Below are 21420 nucleotides of genomic sequence, written 5' to 3'. Positions count from 1 at the left end.
AAAAAAACCACGGTTAGGTGGTATATACAATTATGGACGGGCTGCCGAGTGCCGACACAGAGGTAGCCACAGCCGTGAACTACCGCACTGTACTGTGTCTGCTGCTAATATAGACTGGTTGATAAAGAGATAGTATACTCGTAACTAGTATGACTATAAAGAAAGAAAAAAAAACCACGGTTAGGTGGTATATACAATTATGGACGGGCTGCCGAGTGCCGACACAGAGGTAGCCACAGCCGTGAACTACCGCACTGTACTGTGTCTGCTGCTAATATATAGACTGGTTGATAAAGAGATAGTATACTCGTAACTAGTATGTATGTATAAAGAAAGAAAAAAAAACCACGGTTAGGTGGTATATACAATTATGGACGGGCTGCCGAGTGCCGACACAGAGGTAGCCACAGCCGTGAACTACCGCACTGTACTGTGTCTGCTGCTAATATAGACTGGTTGATAAAGAGATAGTATACTACTAATATTATATATACTGGTGGTCAGGTCACTGGTCACTAGTCACACTGGCAGTGGCACTCCTGCAGCAAAAGTGTGCACTGTTTAATTTTAATATAATATTATGTACTCCTGGCTCCTGCTATAACCTATAACTGGCACTGCAGTAGTGCTCCCCAGTCTCCCCCACAATTATAAGCTGTGTGAGCTGAGCAGTCAGACAGATATATAATATATATAGATGATGCAGCACACTGGCCTGAGCCTGAGCAGTGCACACAGATATGGTATGTGACTGACTGAGTCACTGTGTGTATCGCTTTTTTCAGGCAGAGAACGGATATATTAAATAAACTGCACTGTGTGTCTGGTGGTCACTCACTATATAATATATTATGTACTCCTGGCTCCTGCTATAACCTATAACTGGCACTGCAGTAGTGCTCCCCAGTCTCCCCCACAATTATAAGCTGTGTGAGCTGAGCAGTCAGACAGATATATATAATATTATATATAGATAATAGATGATGCAGCACACTGGCCTGAGCCTGAGCAGTGCACACAGATATGGTATGTGACTGAGTCACTGTGTGCTGTGTATCGCTTTTTTCAGGCAGAGAACGGATTATAAAGTAAACTGCACTGTCCTCACTAGTAAACTCTCTCCACTCAGTCTCTACACTTCTACAGTAACAGTACTCCTCCTAGTCAGCTCCAGTAAATCTCTCTCAGTCTCTTATAATCTAAATGGAGAGGACGCCAGCCACGTCCTCTCCCTATCAATCTCAATGCACGTGTGAAAATGGCGGCGACGCGCGGCTCCTTATATAGAATCCGAGTCTCGCGATAGAATCCGAGCCTCGCGAGAATCCGACAGCGTCATGATGACGTTCGGGCGCGCTCGGGTTAACCGAGCAAGGCGGGAAGATCCGAGTCGCTCGGACCCGTGAAAAAAAACATGAAGTTCTGGCGGGTTCGGATTCAGAGAAACCGAACCCGCTCATCTCTAATTGAAAAGAGGGGAAGTAACTGACAAAATGCTGACAGTATGCCTTACCCTCATACAAGAAAAACTGGCAAGAGGAAGATGGCTGCCAAAACCCTGAACTATATACCCCTGTGCATACTCCTCCTACCTATCCCTAATAGGCACCCATCTGTCACCTGACCACCACTGTCAATCACTAAGGCTAGCCCTGCCTATCCTCAACACATGTCAGAAAAATTCAGGGAGTTTATGTGGCTTCGAGCCTATGCGGATCTCTGCCTGCTTTATGATCATACACCAAGGACAGGAAATAATTTTGCTGGTGTTTTCATTTCTTGTTCATTTAAAAAAAAAAAAAAAAACCTGGCATTGAGCACTTGCAGCCTGGGTCAAAAAAGGTATCTTTTTGTAAGTATAATAATCTACATGGGAAGCTAATCAATTAATTGAAGCAATGAATGGCATTAGAAGGACACTCCTGAATGTGTGTGCTCATATCTAGAAGTAGATGGCACTGAACACACACATAGGGGTATATTTACTAAAATTCGTATTAGTCCCGATTTGGAGGGAGATTCATCACGAATGACATCGAATGTGTGTATTTGCAACTTTTTGAAAATTTGACGCCTCATTTACTAAGCTGTCGTATTTGTATTTTTCGTGTTTTACGATGTCGATGTCATTCGTGGTTCTTTAAGGTAGAATGCGGCCGATTTAGTGGTTTTGCGGCCGTGTTATGTGGTTTTTTTACGAATGCGTCACAATTTGGCTACGGCAGTGTTTGTCCGTTCACGGACGCGTTTTTTTCCCTAAATTTAGTTTTTGTCACTTGTCCGTGATTAGTTTGATTCGGGATGGAGGAGTGTCTCTGCACATTACTATAAAAACGCCCCAAACCATCCGAACCTCGTGGGTTTAGCTAGTGGAGAGGTGAGAGGAAGGTGTATTAGGAGTTGGTGAGTAGTTTGGAGTTTTTGGCGGTTTTGAGGAGGTTCTTTGTGATTGTTGAGTGCTGTACTGTGTGTGTAAGTAGTCTTGTCATACTAGTTTTCTAGTTATTTAAAAGTCTGTCTAGTTTTTTGTCATTGTTTTTTATTTCACGTCTATTGTCATTGTTTGTGAGTGAGTGTGTGTGTGTTTGGTGTGTGGTGTGTAGAGGTAGTGGAGGAGTGTGTTTACTGTTTTTTTTTTCTCAGTGTTATTTGTTGTTTGTCCTGATTATGTCCCAGTCAGAGGTGAGTGAGAGGGAGGAGGTTAGTGAGAGGGAGGAGGTTAGTGAGGTGGAGGAGGTGAGTGAGGTGGAGGAGGTGAGTGAGGTGGAGGAGGTGAGTGAGAGGGAGGAGGTTAGTGAGGAGGAGGGGGAGGTTGTTGCTGCGGCCTCCAGTGATAGTGATGGTGTTGTGGCTCCGCAGCCACGCACCACTACAAAGACTGGCCGCAATGTAAAATTCAGCTACGCTGAAAATATGGCTTTGGTGCGGGAGCTGATGAGGCATCATCGGCAGTTGTTTGGCCATGATGCTGCAAAGGTGTCGTCACGCAGGAAGAGTGTTCTGTGGGGGAAGGTAGTTGCGGCTGTGAATAGTGAGGGTGTGGTGAGGCGGACCGAGGACACCTGTCGTAAGCGTTTCTATGACATAAAGCGCCGTGTCAAGGCGAAGATGGCCAAGGAGGCTAAATCAGCCCGCCAAACCGGGGGTGGACACCCCTTCCATGCATCTTACCGTGATTGGGAGGAGTCTGTGCGTGCACTCATTCCGCCAGAAGTGGTTGGGGCCACTTATGTCCGGGATTCGGATCGGCCAAGGCCGGATGGTGAGTTTTTTTTTATTTTTTATTTAAAAACAACATCTGTGCTTTGTCCTTAGTTGACTGAAATGTCTTGTAGCTAATTGTGGTTGTCAGTTTGTTCATTATTCTAATGTGTTGGTGATGTAGTGCAGGCCTGGCCAACCTGTGGCTCTCCAGCTGTTGTTAAACTACAAGTCTCATCATGCCTTGCCACAGTTTTGATATTAGGCAATGCTAAAACTGTGGCAGGGAATGCTGGGATGTGTAGTTTTACTACATTTGGAGAGCCACAGGTTGGCCAGGCCTGATGTAGTGTTATTCTCAATTATGTTTTTTTTAAACCTTTGTATAGTTGTTTTTTTGTGGTTGCCTTTTCCTTTTTCTGGTGTTTTATGCCAAAAGTAAATGTTTGTAGGTGTATTTTAAATAAGTGTATTTTTTAAATTATTAAAAATTTATTTCATAGCATTTATGTTTATTGTGTGTTGTTCTGGGTTGTCCTTTGTGTGCTGCATGTGTTTTTTCTGGCATATTTGGTTGTGATGTTTGCAAGTTTTCGCAGATATTTGTGGCTTGTGTTTTATTGTTAGCATCAAAATTTGGGTGCTTAGCGTGCAATATTGTGGTTGTGTCAAGCTACGACGTTTTGGTTTTAAGTAGTTTTTTTTTTTTACAGTTATTTGCGTTAGTTTATGGATTAGATTGCAAATTATACTCAAATTTAAATGATTCACACCCAATGAAGTCAGGCAGAAAAGCATAAGCATTGTTTAGTTTACTTCTCAGCAGGTACCACATATGTTTACATCACAATAAGGAATTTGCATAAACATATCAACAAAATAGTATGTTCATAAGGACATTCTTCATATTTCTACAGTACGCCAGAGAAGCAGCACAGCCAGGCCTCACCCCACACTGCCAAGAGATGCAGATGGTGCCAATGCAGGTAAGATTTTACTGTATACACATATTCTGCAAACACATAGAAACACAAAATGTTAATGTTTATCTTATCACATAGTCTCTTTTTCGGCAAATACCCCTCCACTAAGGCGCCCATCACAGGGCTCGGTTACTGTGGCTACGAGGCTACCCATGAGACGGCGTCTTGAGGCAGAAGCTCCAGCACCAGCATCACCACCCCAACGGCGCATCTCCGCAGTGTCGGCCATGCCACCACTAGCTCTATTTGCCAGCCCACAAAGTGAGGAGCCACAATCCCCTCAGTTGTCTGGTGAGTAAACATAACAATTACATGGAAATAAGTTAACAAACAGTGGGGTAGATTTATTAACCTGGAGAAGGCATAAGGAAGTGAAAAAAAAAAGATATGTGCAAGGTGAAAAAGGCAGCAGTACAAAAGAAACTCAAATGTTAAATTACATATTTGATCTGTTTGCCTTGTGCCTTTATCACCTTGCACATATCACTGGTTTTCCAAAACCTTATGCCTTCTCCAGGTTTATACATCTGCACCACTGTTAGTGCAGAGCAAAAAATTTAACACAAATGACCAGTCATCCTTGCAATAATCAACAACAACAACCACATGGTGTTAAGGTATTTTTAGATGGTTAATTGTCAGATGTGATGTTGGCCATATCAACACATTTGTTTGACATAATTTTTTCCGAAAATAACCAACATAAATGTTAAGTCTCATCCAATTGTTTGCCATGGCCAACATCACCAGTTCTAAACATAGGGCACCTTAATACTTTTTCACCCATTGTTAATGTGTACATTCATGCCTTGCCACAGTTTTGATATTAGGCAATGCTAAAACTGTGGCAGGGAATGCTGGGATGTGTAGTTTTACTACATTTGGAGAGCCACAGGTTGGCCAGGCCTGATGTAGTGTTATTCTCAATTATGTTTTTTTTAAACCTTTGTATAGTTGTTTTTTTGTGGTTGCCTTTTCCTTTTTCTGGTGTTTTATGCCAAAAGTAAATGTTTGTAGGTGTATTTTAAATAAGTGTATTTTTTAAATTATTAAAAATTTATTTCATAGCATTTATGTTTATTGTGTGTTGTTCTGGGTTGTCCTTTGTGTGCTGCATGTGTTTTTTCTGGCATATTTGGTTGTGATGTTTGCAAGTTTTCGCAGATATTTGTGGCTTGTGTTTTATTGTTAGCATCAAAATTTGGGTGCTTAGCGTGCAATATTGTGGTTGTGTCAAGCTACGACGTTTTGGTTTTAAGTAGTTTTTTTTTTTTACAGTTATTTGCGTTAGTTTATGGATTAGATTGCAAATTATACTCAAATTTAAATGATTCACACCCAATGAAGTCAGGCAGAAAAGCATAAGCATTGTTTAGTTTACTTCTCAGCAGGTACCACATATGTTTACATCACAATAAGGAATTTGCATAAACATATCAACAAAATAGTATGTTCATAAGGACATTCTTCATATTTCTACAGTACGCCAGAGAAGCAGCACAGCCAGGCCTCACCCCACACTGCCAAGAGATGCAGATGGTGCCAATGCAGGTAAGATTTTACTGTATACACATATTCTGCAAACACATAGAAACACAAAATGTTAATGTTTATCTTATCACATAGTCTCTTTTTCAGCAAATACCCCTCCACTAAGGCGCCCATCACAGGGCTCGGTTACTGTGGCCACGAGGCTACCCATGAGACGGCGTCTTGAGGCAGAAGCTCCAGCACCAGCATCACCACCCCAACGGCGCATCTCCGCAGTGTCGGCCATGCCACCACTAGCTCTATTTGCCAGCCCACAAAGTGAGGAGCCACAATCCCCTCAGTTGTCTGGTGAGTAAACATAACAATTACATGGAAATAAGTTAACAAACAGTGGGGTAGATTTATTAACCTGGAGAAGGCATAAGGAAGTGAAAAAAAAAAGATATGTGCAAGGTGAAAAAGGCAGCAGTACAAAAGAAACTCAAATGTTAAATTACATATTTGATCTGTTTGCCTTGTGCCTTTATCACCTTGCACATATCACTGGTTTTCCAAAACCTTATGCCTTCTCCAGGTTTATACATCTGCACCACTGTTAGTGCAGAGCAAAAAATTTAACACAAATGACCAGTCATCCTTGCAATAATCAACAACAACAACCACATGGTGTTAAGGTATTTTTAGATGGTTAATTGTCAGATGTGATGTTGGCCATATCAACACATTTGTTTGACATAATTTTTTCCGAAAATAACCAACATAAATGTTAAGTCTCATCCAATTGTTTGCCATGGCCAACATCACCAGTTCTAAACATAGGGCACCTTAATACTTTTTCACCCATTGTTAATGTGTACATTTTAAACCACTATATTTGTTAACGTTTTGGGCAGATCACTGACTGGCTTGAACAATGTATGAGTATATTGGTCAACATATTTATTGTATTGTGTGTGTTGTTCCAAAGGAAGCTTCATACCCAATATGTAAATGTTTTTTATTTATATTTTTGCGTTATTCGTAGTTGCACATTAATTATGGCTCATAGTACAATAATTAGCTCAAACTTTACCAAAATGAGTAGTGAACGTTAGAAGCCACATATTTGTACAAAAAGGGCAACTACATAGTTTAGGCCACAATCTAATTCTCAATTCAAACATGAATATTATGAAGTAATGCATGTTGTCGAAAACCTAAAGTAAGACCAATGCAAAATAATCTCTAAATAGTGTCTGTCTTCAACCCCATACAGAACCAGCCATCATGACCGTGGATGACCAGCAGGAAACTGACCAGCAGGACACCTACACTCTACACCTGCAAGCCATAGATACGACCCAGCAAACCACGCCGCAGGACATACCTCAACCACCCCAAACATCCCACAGCTCCCAACTGATCACAACACCACCCCAGACACAAATGGAGACTGAGTTTTGGAACAGTTGGGCCACACAACAGGCGCAAAACTATGCGTGCCTGAAGACCCACAGCCAATACCTGGCAAGTCTGCCCCATCATCTGCCTAGACTGAGTCACAACTCAGGCAGACTTATCGTTCAGGTGGGCAGAATTGCCAACTCAATGGAGCAGATGAGGGCAGACAACTACCAAATGCAAGCCAATCTCCAACGCATCATGGATGAACAACAGCGGCAGCAACAAGCACTAATTCAGCTCATCCAAAACAACCAAATTATCAACGACAACCTGTCCCGAATAATAGCAAGCAACACTGCATCTAATACGCAACTGACTGCAAGCCTCAATATACTCAGTCAAAGTCTTAATGTGTTAGCATCACACCAAGTCAGCTCTAGCTCGGGGACAACTACACCAAACCAGACCCCAGTTCAATCCCCAGTTAGACGCTCAAGTAGAACCAGGACCAATGAGCCAGGCCAATCCTCGGCACCCAGCACAAAAAAAGAAAAAATCTGTTCGGCAGCGAATATTTTGTGAATTAGAATATTATGTTGATTTCCTACCCCAAAAATGCCTGTGTTGAAGGTAATAAATTGCTCACACGGAATATGTGTCTTGTTTCATTAGCTACAGAAACCACCTGCGCATTAGTGTATAGGCCAAGATGTCTATTGGTCAAAATATATTGGCTGCCCCTAGGTGGCCATAGCTCAACGTGTGTGTAATCTATGGCACCCAGCACATTGTGCATGGCCAAAAGCTCAGAGAAAGATACCCTGAATGCATGCCACTGCGACTCCTGGGTAGGGAAGCAGAGAGAGGCATCTATGTGGCCATCCAAGACATACAAAACATGAGTGGACCTTCACAAATTTAAGGTGAGTGTCATGACCTGTAATCAATACAATACTGTGTTCTATTATATTACAGAAGCACCACTTAGACATAGACGTGTATATATATTTTAACACACCTGAATTAAATATTTAGAAATGGTGGGCTGTGAGATACTAATGACATCGACAGTCACAGGCTGCAAGCTGCCAGTAGGCATAAAGTGCAACACAGCCAGGAGTTTGTGCAGGCCTGAGACAGAGCGAGAGCGTGCTGTCTCAGTGTATAGGTTAAGTTTGACAAGGGCAAACAGACAGAAAATGTAATTTACATTTATTCGGACCATCTGTATAAATTGGTCAACAGGCAATTTGTTAACGTTTATTTGCACACTAAAAAAACAAGCCATGTCCAGCCTACGCGGAACCTGTACAACCTGATGACCATGTTCATTTTCCAGGACTTGGTTTATTGTAGCCTCATGGAGCAGTGTCAGGTATCCCCCAGCAAACAAGAAAGCAGTACTACACACGGTAACAGCCATTTCAGAGTGAGAGAGGAGAAAAATGTGTTTGGGACCCTTTTAAAGGACCAAAAAGTCAAATATGAGTAATGTTGAATTGGCAACACATGTAAACACACTTCTCAAAAGCAGGTCTACTTTTTTTTAGGCTTTTTGTACGATTAGTATTTTTTCACGGCCGCACATGCATTTTCACGGAAGAGATTTCAAATACGAATGCTTAGTAAATGACCGAGTTTTATACCTAAACAGCCGCGTTTGACCGATGGTGTATTCATCCGTATTTTTTTCCTTTGACTTCCCAAAAAATACGAATGCCCTCATCACTGCCGTGATTTGAGTTTAGTAAATTCCCGAGATGACACTTTGAAGAAAAAACACCATCTCGGTCAAAATCGGGACCTTAGTAAATATACCCCATAGTAATACAGTATAACATGTCCTGAATTCATATTCTATATTGTGACATACAGACGTGTCCTCATACACTCTAGCTCCAGTCCCGCCAAACAGCCCCTCTGGACATGCCAGTTCTCAGAGGACTTGGCTGTGCCCAGTATCTTTTTTGCTGAAAATGTGCATCTTATTCACACAAATAAAACTGAAAGTGACAGAAGTAATTTGCTAGATTGGACCGATCAAGTTTTCTCACGCCAGATTTTTCTCACGCCAAGTTCTGTTGTGCCTCATCTGCGGCTTTGTACAGATGTAGCCAGGCTCATCATTGCTGTGATATGTACGCACATGCATACGCAGCACAGCAATGACTAGCTGCGCCTATTCGCACCCTTGACTAGGTAATGCAATGTTTATGCATTGCGAGTACCTAGTCACGGGCGCAGCCACAATGAGTCTGGCTACATCTGTATGTGTTTAGAACTTATTCCAGCTATAAATGCAGCCCAGCATCTCTAGTACACTTTGAGTGATATTTTGCTGTGTCTGCAATGTGAAAAAAGATTGTACTCTACACCTCTAAGAGTAGCTCAGTTGCACAGAGTATTTTGCATTGTATGGTGTATTAAGGCTAGATGTAATGTATGCAGGGGTGGATTGGAATAGATAACCAGCCCAGGAAATTTCTTGAAGCAGCCCTAAATGAGGGGTGGGGTCTGTCGATTGGGGCAGGAGACCCATTCTTTAGAGGCCCACTAGTTGTATATGCTGGGATAAATGTAATAGCCTGCAGCAGCAATAATTTAAAAGGCAAAACCAACCTGGAGTGAAATGGGAATTGTGAAAGCCTGTAAGGAGAACGCTGCAGTAGCCGAGTCGAGAAATGATCAGCGAGTGGATCAGAGATTTTGGTTTTATCCTCAGATAGAAAGAGACTGATGTGAGCAATGTTGTGGTGCTGGACACAACAAGATTAGGCAAGGGAAAGAATGTGTGCATTGGAGATGAGGGATGAGTCAAGAATGACACCCAGTCAGTGGGGTTGGGGAACAGAGGAAACCATAATGTTTTTAACAGCGAGAGGAGAGGAGTCTCTAGAAAACAATGAATTCCACTTTGGTCATGTTAAGTGTGAGAAAGCATGAAGGCACCCATATGGAGATGGAGATGGCAAAGGCAACTGGACACCTAGGAGAGGAGGGTAGGGGGATCTGGAGATGAGAGGTAGAGTTGGGTGTCATTGGCATATAATTGATCCTGAAGGCCGAAGGACATTATGGGGGAAATGTAATAGGGTGTGAGAATCAGAAAGTGAGAGATTTTGGTAAAATTCTCCTGTTTTTTTAAAAAGTGGCAATCATTTACATGACAAAATTAACCTGGTTTTGCCATGTAAATGATTAGCACTTAAAAAAACAGGAGAATTTACCAAAATCTCTCACTTTCTGATTCTCACACCCATACTATATTTACCCCAATAAGTTCACCCAAGGAGGAGATGTACAGAGAAAAGAACATAGGGCTGAGGACAGACCCCTGTGGGACTCTTACAGGAAGGATGGATGGGGGGACGACGACGACAGAGATAAAAAACTGAGAATAAGCAGTCAGTGAGGTAGGAAGTAAGCCATGACCAAACAGTGTCAGAAAGACCAATGGTCCAAATGGTGCACAGAGAGCAGACAGTATAAAATTGGGAGCACACAATGACTCTATACAATAGGCTGTATGAAATAGCATTTAGCAGACAGTGCATTAAATGGGTAAAGAAAAGTTTGTGGACAGTAGCAAGTTAAAGGGATGAAGTTGTAGGGATGGATGGGTGGCAGTGAGGCAATGAGGAGTAGTTTGCCAGAGACATAATTATCCAGTCATGAATGGTAACTAGTAATTGAAATAATAAAGTGAAAATGGGGTGTGCTAACAAATACAGTGGCTACAGATGAGGTAGGGACATTGTATGTGAGAAAAGCAAAACACAGCATTCAAGATAGTTAAACAGGTGGTAGAAAAGATACACAGGTATGGAGTATGTAGGGAGAAGCTGAGGAAGAAAGTAATGAGAGAAAAAGAGAAAGGTGAACAAAGGAAGGGTAAGACAGAGACGGCTAGACAGAAACAGAAAGTTCTCAGCTGAAGGAGCACAAGACTCTGAAGAAGTAGAGGGCAATGACACAGAAAGAAAAGCAGTATAAAAGTTAATAAGCATAAACAGTGTTAAGTTCAATGGCAGGAGAGCACTGCTAAAAAAGCCAAGCAATACACAGTGGCATGAAAAGGCAATAAGAAAACAATGGTGAAGTCAATACATGAAATAATAATAGGAAATACCACAAGTTTCAGGGAGCCAGAGATAATTTTAACAGCAATAGGCAGTAATAAAGGAAAGGCCTAGGGGTAACTAACATAGAAAAGAGGTTCCAGCTGCATGGAAGGAGGATACAGTCAAGAGGGGCTCAGCACCCACACTGACATCCCTCACCACTCACACTGGCCTCCTAACACTACCCCCACTCACAACCCCTCTGTAGAGCTTACTGGTCTCTTCACATTGCCTACCTTCACTCACAACTCACTGTCAGTGGCCCCCCTCCATATCACATTGCAAAAACTCCCCTCACACCCAATTCCTTCTCCCCTCACAATCTAGCACATTAACCTGCACACTTTGTTGCCATCTCCTTTCCTGCGAGAATCCTTCTTGTGTTTGACAGCTGGCCTCCACAGTGACAATCCACACCTAGTGAGGCTGAATTTGGCGCCAAGCTGGGAACTTAAACAACAGTTGGCACTGCCAGCAATCTTCCTCCTGTTCTGGTGTGCTTGCTGTTAATGGCCCCCCCTCCATCCTCACTCTGTTCACCACCATACTCACTCAGCCCACATCCAATGTCCATCGGCCCAATCCGCCCATGACTGTATGAAGACATATTTGTAACAGAACATATTCTAAGCAATTTAAACTTTTAGGTACAGTGTTAGGTATAGTTTAAAAGTTTTTACGTATTGTTGGCATGTCTCATACCACTGGCATACCACTGAAACAGTTTATCAAATTACCAAATTCTGGCTGTTCCTTTCAGCAAACTTGGTTACTTGACTTTTAACTTACATGTAAATTATATGTTTAGTGTTTTAAAAGTCCAATTTAGGCATACTACAAAAAAACAACATTTATTAGAAGAGCATATAAGCCTCCAAAAGTATTTAATATTTTAAGAAACAATTTCAATAGGTGTTTCAAATATTGTTTTTTTTATGAAAATACTGCAAACCTGTTATAATACAGTACATGAATAATACTTTCAACACAATCTTGGTTTAGATAGGGCTGTTTTTGCTTTGGTTGATAATTAGTAACATTGTCATGTACAAATTTATAGCTGCTAAAATTATAAGTACAGTCAGAAGATCCACAATGACAATTTAATTTACAAGTCTTTTTCACTGCTTTTCAATCATACTGCGGTGGGATTTACTGTAAAGTTACAGTAAGTACAAATTTTGCGCATGTACAGAATAAGTACCCAAGCAAAGCTTGTTGCAGTGAAAGGGTGCAAATTCAAGCTCTTTTAAACGCAGGGCAAATACTGCATGCTCTTGCATGCTGCATACACAAACACTTCAGATGACCTATGCCCCAATTCCCTCACAACTCTAAATACATTTCTGCATGTTATGTATTCTGTCAGTATCAGTTATGGTTATGGTTTACAGATCTGCAAATTTTTGTACCCAGGAGCTGGAGAGTTAGGAGCTGGAGTTGCTACTAACTCTGTCAGCTCATTTGTACATAAATTAATGTTACCGTCTTTCAGGTAAACTACTATTGGAGGTGAACATCATATATTCCACAGGCTAATGTCCAGTCACCATAAACAATTATTCGACAGCTCTACCAAGTCAAGAATAATTATGGCAAACACACCACCAACTATTTTGGCAGCTGCAAAGTTCAAGTTAACAGATTGTAGCTATTATTTACTCAACTATGGTCTGCTTTCCATTTACATTTGTAATGTTAACCAGGGAATGCTGGCTTGGCAGCATTGTTTGATTAGTAATAAGACTATGCAGCTGTCACAACTCTCGAGGAAATGCTATGGATGCTGAACGTACAATTACAGTAGGATTGACTTAGAACTGGAATAAAGATCCAGAACTAAGATACAGAGCCTAACATAACACTGGCCTTCACCAGGGACTCCGGCAAGGGGGTTTGGGCCTTGTTCCATCTTATACACAGGTCATGGCCCTCTGGATGGATATCTATGTGCGGGTTGCTGTCAGGGCTGTTTCTAGATCATTTGGCTACCAGATACAAGCATTAAAAAATGCAAGCCCCCCATCCACAAAGACATTCAAAAATGCGCCCCCCCATAGACATTAAAAAAAACTATTTTTTTTTGCCCCGATGAGGGGGGCGTGGTCTCGCTAAAATGTGCATGACATTGCTAAAATGGATGTGACCTCGCACGAAAAGACAGCTTTACAGCCCAGTTTTTGACAATGCAACAACAGAGCCACCAGCTGAAAAAAAATTCCACCATATTAAGCCCCACACAGTAATTCTCCTTGCACTATATTATTCCCCCTGCACCATATTATACCCTACAGTGAAGATTCTAATTACTTTTAAATTACATGATCACTGCCAAGAGTTTCATGCCCTGGGTGTCATGCTCATTGCCACGGTTTTCATGCACTGGGTATCATGCTCAGGGACCCATGCTCATTGCCAAGGGTAATGCTTGTTGTTGAGCATAATGCTCGTTGCCAAGGGTGATGCTCATTGTTAAGGGTAGGGTTCATTGCCAAGGGTAATGCTCATTGTTAAGGGTAATGTTTGTTGCCAAGGGTAATGCTCATTGTTAAGGGTAATGCTCATTGCCGAGGGTAATACTCGGTGTTTAGGGTAATGCTCATGACTGGGAGGAGGGAGTGCAGGATAGAAGCACTAGTGGGCACTGCGGGCTAGCACCCACCAGTGTTGCTATCCTGCTCCCCCTCCCAGTCATAGTATTACGCTTGGGGGCAGAGTTTCATGAAATAATGCGGTTGCATTGTGACGTCATAACGCATCCATGTCATTCCATGAAACTCCACCCCCTGAGTGGAGTACTGAGTAAGAGGGAGGAGGGTGAGCAGGACAGGGTTCACAAAGTGCCATGGCAGGCGCCCCGTGCGATTGCATGGATCGCCCACCACTAGAAACGGCACTGGTTGCTGTGTAAAAAGGCAGATGATGGGACTGGTTCCTATGAGGCACACTGGTGCATAGTTAACAGAAATGGGTAAAAACCAGGTGAGCAACATGATACCAGGGGACTGGTGGAATCTGGTTAGGAGTATAGCCAAGGTTGGAACTTGAAAGCCACAAGTAGCAGAACCAAAGGAGCAGGCAAGGATAATCCTCAGGTGGACTGGATCAGAAAAAGTGATATTCAGCCCACCCTATTAGTGATGACCGGTATCAGATGGCTACCAACTAGGAGTTTAACCAATTTCCCCTTAAGGCAAATAATTGATTAAAAACATAGACAAAGGTAGATAGTGCCAATTTCCTGCTACTGAAAATTAAACAACAATATCCAACTAACATGTTAAAATAGTATATTTAATAATAGCACAATAAAACCAAAATACACAAACATTTACCATTCTTTTAAATTGAAATCAATAGTAGTCATGTGTCAAGATGTAAAGTTTCCCCAAATATATAGCCAATGTAGCTCAGGCAGCACTCACATTGAAGACAGACAGCGGTCTTCAGTGCCCCCTGTATGTGACCCCAACCAGGAACCCCGCCATACAATAGGAAGCAGCGGCACTCAGGTAATAAAACTAGGTACAGCATCAGGCATACAGTAGCCAACACTTTGATGAGTTTAATGCATAATCATCAGGGTTAAAACATACCAACAATTTAGCTCACCTTATACCATTTATCATCGCACATGCATAAGCGGTGTCCAATATTGAAAAACAAGCGCCCACCAATGACACAATTTCCATGAGCCCATTACAACTATAACTGTAAACTAAATAAGTGCAGGCAGGGAATGCTTTAATAATCCTCAACTGCCCAAATCACGCAGTTTTTTGGCCACCTGGAACTTATCTCTGTCATTTACTGGTGTAGTTATGCTTAGTTACCCTGTACTTGTCCTAAATTGTCTTCAACTGTAAGTCACTGTTTTCCTGTTTTGATTATGTGAATATGTACTCTGTAACTGGGCGCTGCGGAACCCTTGTGGCGCCATATAAATAAAGGATAATAATAATAATAATAATAATAATAATAATAATAATGCATCAGAGAACAAACTGTGAGCTCTTTAACTGTCTTGGCTGTGATGAAGTTCCCATTTGCACTTGAATACAGGAAGGCCATAAGTAACTAATGCTGCATTCACACCGCAAATGCCGGGTCCTACCCGGTAAGACAAACGTGTACTTACCGGGTGGGATCCGGCATTTGCGCTCCATTGCAGGCTTCCCGACCCGGCAATATACCGGGTCGGTTGCCATGACAACGGAGGCCGCAGCAGCAGCAGGGGCGGGGGTGGAGGCGGCGTCGGGAGATGAGCTCATCTCCAGCGCCGCCTCTCCCTATCTTGTGAATGGGAACCGTGTCGCATCGACACGGCTCCCATTCACACCGCACCTGACCCGGTAATCAACCCGGGTAAAACCCTTCTTTTTTACCGGGTTGATTTACCGGGTCAGGCGACCCGCTAAATCGCCCAGTGTGCTTTCACATCGCACACTGACCCGGTTCGACACGGCAATATGCCGTGTCGGTACCGGGTTATTTGTGCGATGTGAAAGGGGTATAAGAAAACATATTAAACAGTAGAGAAACTTAAATCGAAAATTGTGATGAGACATCCTCTTCTGGGTTGAATTGAACTGAGCCTAAACTAACCACATTTTCTGGACAATTGTGTCATAGCTCCCTACAATACAGGCAGAACTTGTTCTAGAATTTCCTTTCTCACTCCTCAGGGATATAATTTACCAATTTGCATGGGTTCTTCAGTGGCCACAAGAGGAACCACTGGCCAAACCTGCAGCTGAACTAGGGGGCAAACTTGTAGCTGTAGTGACTGTACTGTTACCTTTCTTGAGCTTTTTGACTATGACAAAGATCCACTTTGATGCAGAAGGATATTAAATCATCCAAGGGTGAAGGCAGGTCCCTGGATGTTGATTCTTCCTTGATTTGTTCAGATTAATCTTGTCAGAAGGTAGCAACAAGGGCCTTGTTATTACAATAGAGATAGGAAGCAAGAGTCCTGACATGTACAGTATTTTGGCCCCCGGATCGGATGCCCTGTTTCAGATGCAAAATGGCAGAGGCGGCAGACACCTCTCATCTGAGCTCATTGAAACCCTTTTTAAAAGCATCCAGTAAGTTCACAATATTGTGAATCAGAGGATCATTTCTTTCCCCAAGGGAGTAGTCCAGGCCAAGGCCTGCCCTGTCAATAAAGAGATGATTGAAAGGAGTGAGGATGCGTGGGAAGGGGATTCTCACATGTAAGAAACTGTACTATAAATTTGTGATATGAGACTGATTACTAAATATTCACAAAAATGTAAGCAAATGTAATCTATAAACACGGGCACACTCTAATGGAAACATGATTATGTTAAAAAATTTTTTAGAAATTTCAGTAAAATCATATGAAATGGCACTATCCATAAAAGAGTAAGAACACATGCACAGAGAAATAGTAGTAATAATAATAATAATAATAATAACAACAACAAATATTTACAACTAATACACAAAATTTACATCATACAATTCAGCTGTCTGAAAAAAATGAGAAACATGAGAAACAGGAGTAGTGTATTAAGAACATAGGATAGAGGAAAAAAAGAGAAACCTGATGTGTACACAATTAAGTGGGTGAAAAAAATGTAATGGTGTATGGGGTGAAATTTGTGAGTGTTAACAAAAATACAGAGAAGAGCACCATACAGAAATGCACCATGAACCACCTAAATCAGTGGTTCTCAAACTGTGTGGTGTGGCAACCTGGGATGCCTTGGGACACTTGCAGGGTTGCCTCAGGTTGGTGGTCCAGGTCCAATTCAACTTATTTATGCTCAATTTAATATGGAAAAAGCAGTGCTGGTTGCTGACAATCATAAAATATGCTGAGAAAAAGAAGCAAATCTTGTCCCTCACCAAATACTTAAACCTAATGATGACATAAACACAATTATTATTTTTTTCTAAATTTCTCAATGAGAAACTCTTAACCTAAGGGTGCCATGAAAACAATTCTGATACTCTAAGGTGCCATGATTCCAAATAGTTTGGGAACCACTGACCTAAATAATAAAGAAATAATGGGGCAGATGTAAGAACGTGCGCTATGTGCTTTTTGCACATAGCGCACGCTAACTCCCGCTGTCACCGTATCACAGTTATGTATGAGGCGGCTTACAGTGTGAGTTTAAGGCAAACGCAATGCGCATGGGGCCGCTTTGTCTGGTGCACTAAGCAGTGTGTTGGTGGCGGCTACCTGATGTATGATCTGGCTGGCCGCGCCTTGCCGCTTGTTACTTACTCCCCCTCTGTGAGTTCGGCAGGTTGGGGCTGGCGCTGCAGCACTAGTTCTTCGTTGTTGTTGTTGTTGAAATTTTTTCAATATAACTTTATTGTCTGGCCACGGTGCCTGAGGGCTCCTCTGTGCATGTGCCGGGTCACACAGCACAGCTCGCTGGGCGCTGGGGTAAAGGCGCATGTGTGCTGCCATGCTAGCTTCAGGTCCCCGGAGTCCTTACAGAGGATTCACGCATGTGCAGGGTGACAGGCACGGTGGACGCTGGGAAGTGAGAACACTGCGCAAGTGCAAGTCCACAACAAACACCGAAGAGAGGGGTGTGATTGCATTGTCACCCCTGGCCATAACAAATTCTTAAAGGGGCCGGAGCACCGATCATACATTAGGGAGAAGGGTGAGTTCTAAACACCACGATAATGCAGTGAAGTGCCAAGTGCACATAAGGAATGTTAGGTTACAGTTTCATACATCTACCTCAATGGTAGAAAATAATATTGCTCAAATTCTTGGAAAGTTGTCACAAAGTATGAGAAGGACATAAGAGCCTGTGTACTGATATGCCCAAAGACCTGCTTGCTCTGTGTGCAAAGCAGTGAATAGGGGTTGAGAGTAATTGAGCAATGGCACAGTTAAGGAAGAAATTAGCAGCATTTCCTGTTAAGGTTCACCCAGCTGTTAACCCCCTGATGCATTAGGAGTGCATGGTAGTAAAGCGGAAACTCAACCTTTATTTGTGTTTGACATTCACTTATAAATATAAAGAAATAGTATTTAGGTTTGTTAGGTAGACTTACCATACTATCTCTTTAAATCGGGACACTCATGGATTACACAGGTTCTGTGGCTGGCTGAGTTCAAGTCTGCATTTCACCTGGTTTTACTCAGCCACATAACCTGCGTAATTCATGAGTGTCCCGGTTTAAATGGACAGGATAGATAGATAGATAGATAGATAGATAGATAGATAGATAGATAGATAGATAGATGATAGATAGATAGATAGATAGATAGATAGATAGATAGATAGATAGATAGATAGATAGATAGATAGATAGATAGACAAAGGCCCATCTTTACCAGATCACTTTTAAATATTATTTACAGAAATAACATTTACTATTAGATAATTGGACATGGGGCAAAATTGCAATATGGTCTAAACATTAAAATCCTGTGGCCATGGAGTGGTTAAGAAGAGACAAGTTTTATTACTGTTATATGACCATCCACCTAACAAGTATTAATGCTATTGTTTAACTTCACTGTTTGTATTATGTGTAAATTAATCTAAATCTGATCATAATAACCCTATAAAGTCACAGGAATAACAGTTATCATGAATCAAATCAGTTTTCACTAATATGTTTTTTTGTCATAAGAAAAAAAGAACACCTTTGAGATTTCAATATAATTGCATGCATTTATGGTATGAAATTGTTCACATACCCCATTGTGATATCCTGGGGTGTGTGAATAAGTAGAAACCAGTAGATCATTTCTCCAAATTGGTGAGAACCCCAATGGATATGTTGTTGCTGAGATTTATTACTAAAGATATATGCAATAGTAAATCTACATATTGGAAAGTGTCACATATTTTTTAAAACATAGGAAAAACAAAAAATATTTTTTTATATAAAAATGCTATGTAAGACTGAATTATGGGGGTCATTCAGGCTTGTTAGGTAACCAAAAAGGTATGCAATTGGGAAAAACCATGTTGCACTGCAGGTGGGGCAGATGTAACATGTGTGTATGTATATATTAGTTCAACTTATTAGCTGTACATGATTATGTTTGATATATTTATGACATAATGTAGCCAACTACAGTTTATTTTTTATTTTTTTATATTTTTATTGAAGCAGCAACATTTTTCAATATTTGTATGCATACATCTATTTTTTCAAAAGTAGGTTTTGTAGCCACTGTAGATATACTGTGACTGATCACCAGTGGTGGCGGGTCGACAAGGTGACATCATTACAGAGGGACACTGATGCCAGACACCCTGAAGCAGGCGTTTGCTGCACAAGGTGTGTGGTTATAAAATTAGTGTTGGTTACTTGTTTTAATGTATCCCTGAGGAAAATTTAAGGAAAAACATTGAAAAGTCAATATATACTTAACTGCCTTATTCTGGTTATGTAGTCCTGAGTGCCGTTCCCACCAACAATTATTTATCACAGCGCAAGAGCTGTTGAAGGCAATGGCCAAACTTTACTTTTCAGCTTTGAGTGCCAACATGGGGGGTAATTTAGAGTTGATCGTAGCAGAAAATTTGTTAGCAGTTGGGCAAAACCATGTGCAATACACGGGGAGCAGATATAACATTTGCAGAGAGAGATAGATTTGGGTGGGTTATATTGTTTCTGTGCAGGGTAAATACTGGCTGCTTTATTTTTACACTGCAATTTAGATTTAAGTTTGAACACACCCCACTCAAATCTAACTCTCTCTGCACGTTATATCTGCCCCCCTGCAGTGCACATGGTTTTGCCCATTAGCTAACAAATTTGCTGCTGCGATCAGATCTGAATTAGGCCCATTGTGTATTGTTCTAAATTTGACTTAATGCCCGTATTCACGGGCAGATGTGGGAGAGATGTGCTCTGAGCGAACCGCTCAGCACACATCTCTCCCTCCACTCAGCACAGCGTGATGTGTGCTGAGCGTGCGGGGGGGGGGGCTCATTTCACCCAGCAGGCCAATCTAGCACCAGCGATAGCGATGCGTGTGGCTGCGCATCGCCATCGCTGTGGGGGGTACACACGGAGAGATCACTGCTTAAAATCTAAGCAATCTAGTCAGATTGCTTAGATTATCGCTCCGTGAGTACCTCCCTTAACAGTACATCATGAGCAGGATTGATGTTTGCCTAGTAACTCACCCTTGTAACCAGTGACGGACAGGGGCCTCGAATCGGCCTTGGCATTTGTGAAGGCACATGCGCGCGTCACAGGGTATGCGATGCATGACGTATGGGGCCGTGTTGCGAGTCATGGGAGCGTGGAATTGTGGCACGCCCCCATTACCATGGCGATGGTTGCTGGGGGGCGGGACGCGCCGCAAGTCAGGGGGTGTGGACTCGCGGCACGCCCCCATTTCCATGGAGACCATGGAACCAGAAAGCCAGAGCCTGTGCTGTGCGCGGCCCTTCTGGCATGTGCCAGATGGCCAGTCCGGCCATGCTTGTAACCCTAATTGGACTGTGCATACTGTAGGTGTTCTTTTAAAGGTATATACTGTATGTGCACATATGAATAACTGATTACAACAGATTGATATGATTTTGATTTTAAACAGATATTGTTTTCTACTGCACTGCCAGGATGGCAGATGGTGACGACAATTCATTTTCAGGATGTATTATCTTGATAAAGGGAGATACTCTCAGTTTCTCTGAAACAGAGGCATAGGCAACTTTATTTAAAATAACAATTTAAAGATGAAAGAGAAGGCAATCTTCCTGAAGAAATATATAGAAATTGGTTTAGATTAAAGAAGAAAGAGATGAAATATTACTATTGTGGAGTCACTGTAAGTGATTACTATAAAGAAGAAATAATACAGTACTTCAAGGGTTTCATGTGCATAATATCCCCACTATTGGCAGGTTTAACAATACATTCTGCAAAAGATGGATAGCCTTATTAAACAAATGTAGTTTTGACCTCATGGCGCTACAGTAGCTATCGAGGAATCATCTATAGAACTCAATCGCTTGAAAGAGGAATTAATGACCTTTTAAGCTGAATTTAAACCCATTCTACTAGCAAATAAGAATACTGATTGGCTAGCAAAACTACAATACCAGATGACTTGCTCCAAAAGAGATCATATTAAATTTAAAAATGACAAACTGGTCAAGGTACAGTTAGATTATGAGTCAAATAAAGTGTACCAGTGGACACACAGCAAAGAGAATTTAATGCAGGAACATACAGTATGTAGATTTCATAACAAACCATTTGAGACAGAA

The sequence above is a fragment of the Pseudophryne corroboree genome, chromosome 6 (assembly GCF_028390025.1).
Source record: "Pseudophryne corroboree isolate aPseCor3 chromosome 6, aPseCor3.hap2, whole genome shotgun sequence".
Classification (NCBI taxonomy): Eukaryota; Metazoa; Chordata; class Amphibia; order Anura; family Myobatrachidae; genus Pseudophryne; species Pseudophryne corroboree.
The sequence above is the reverse complement of the archived record's forward strand: the minus strand, read 5'-3'. Positions refer to the sequence as shown.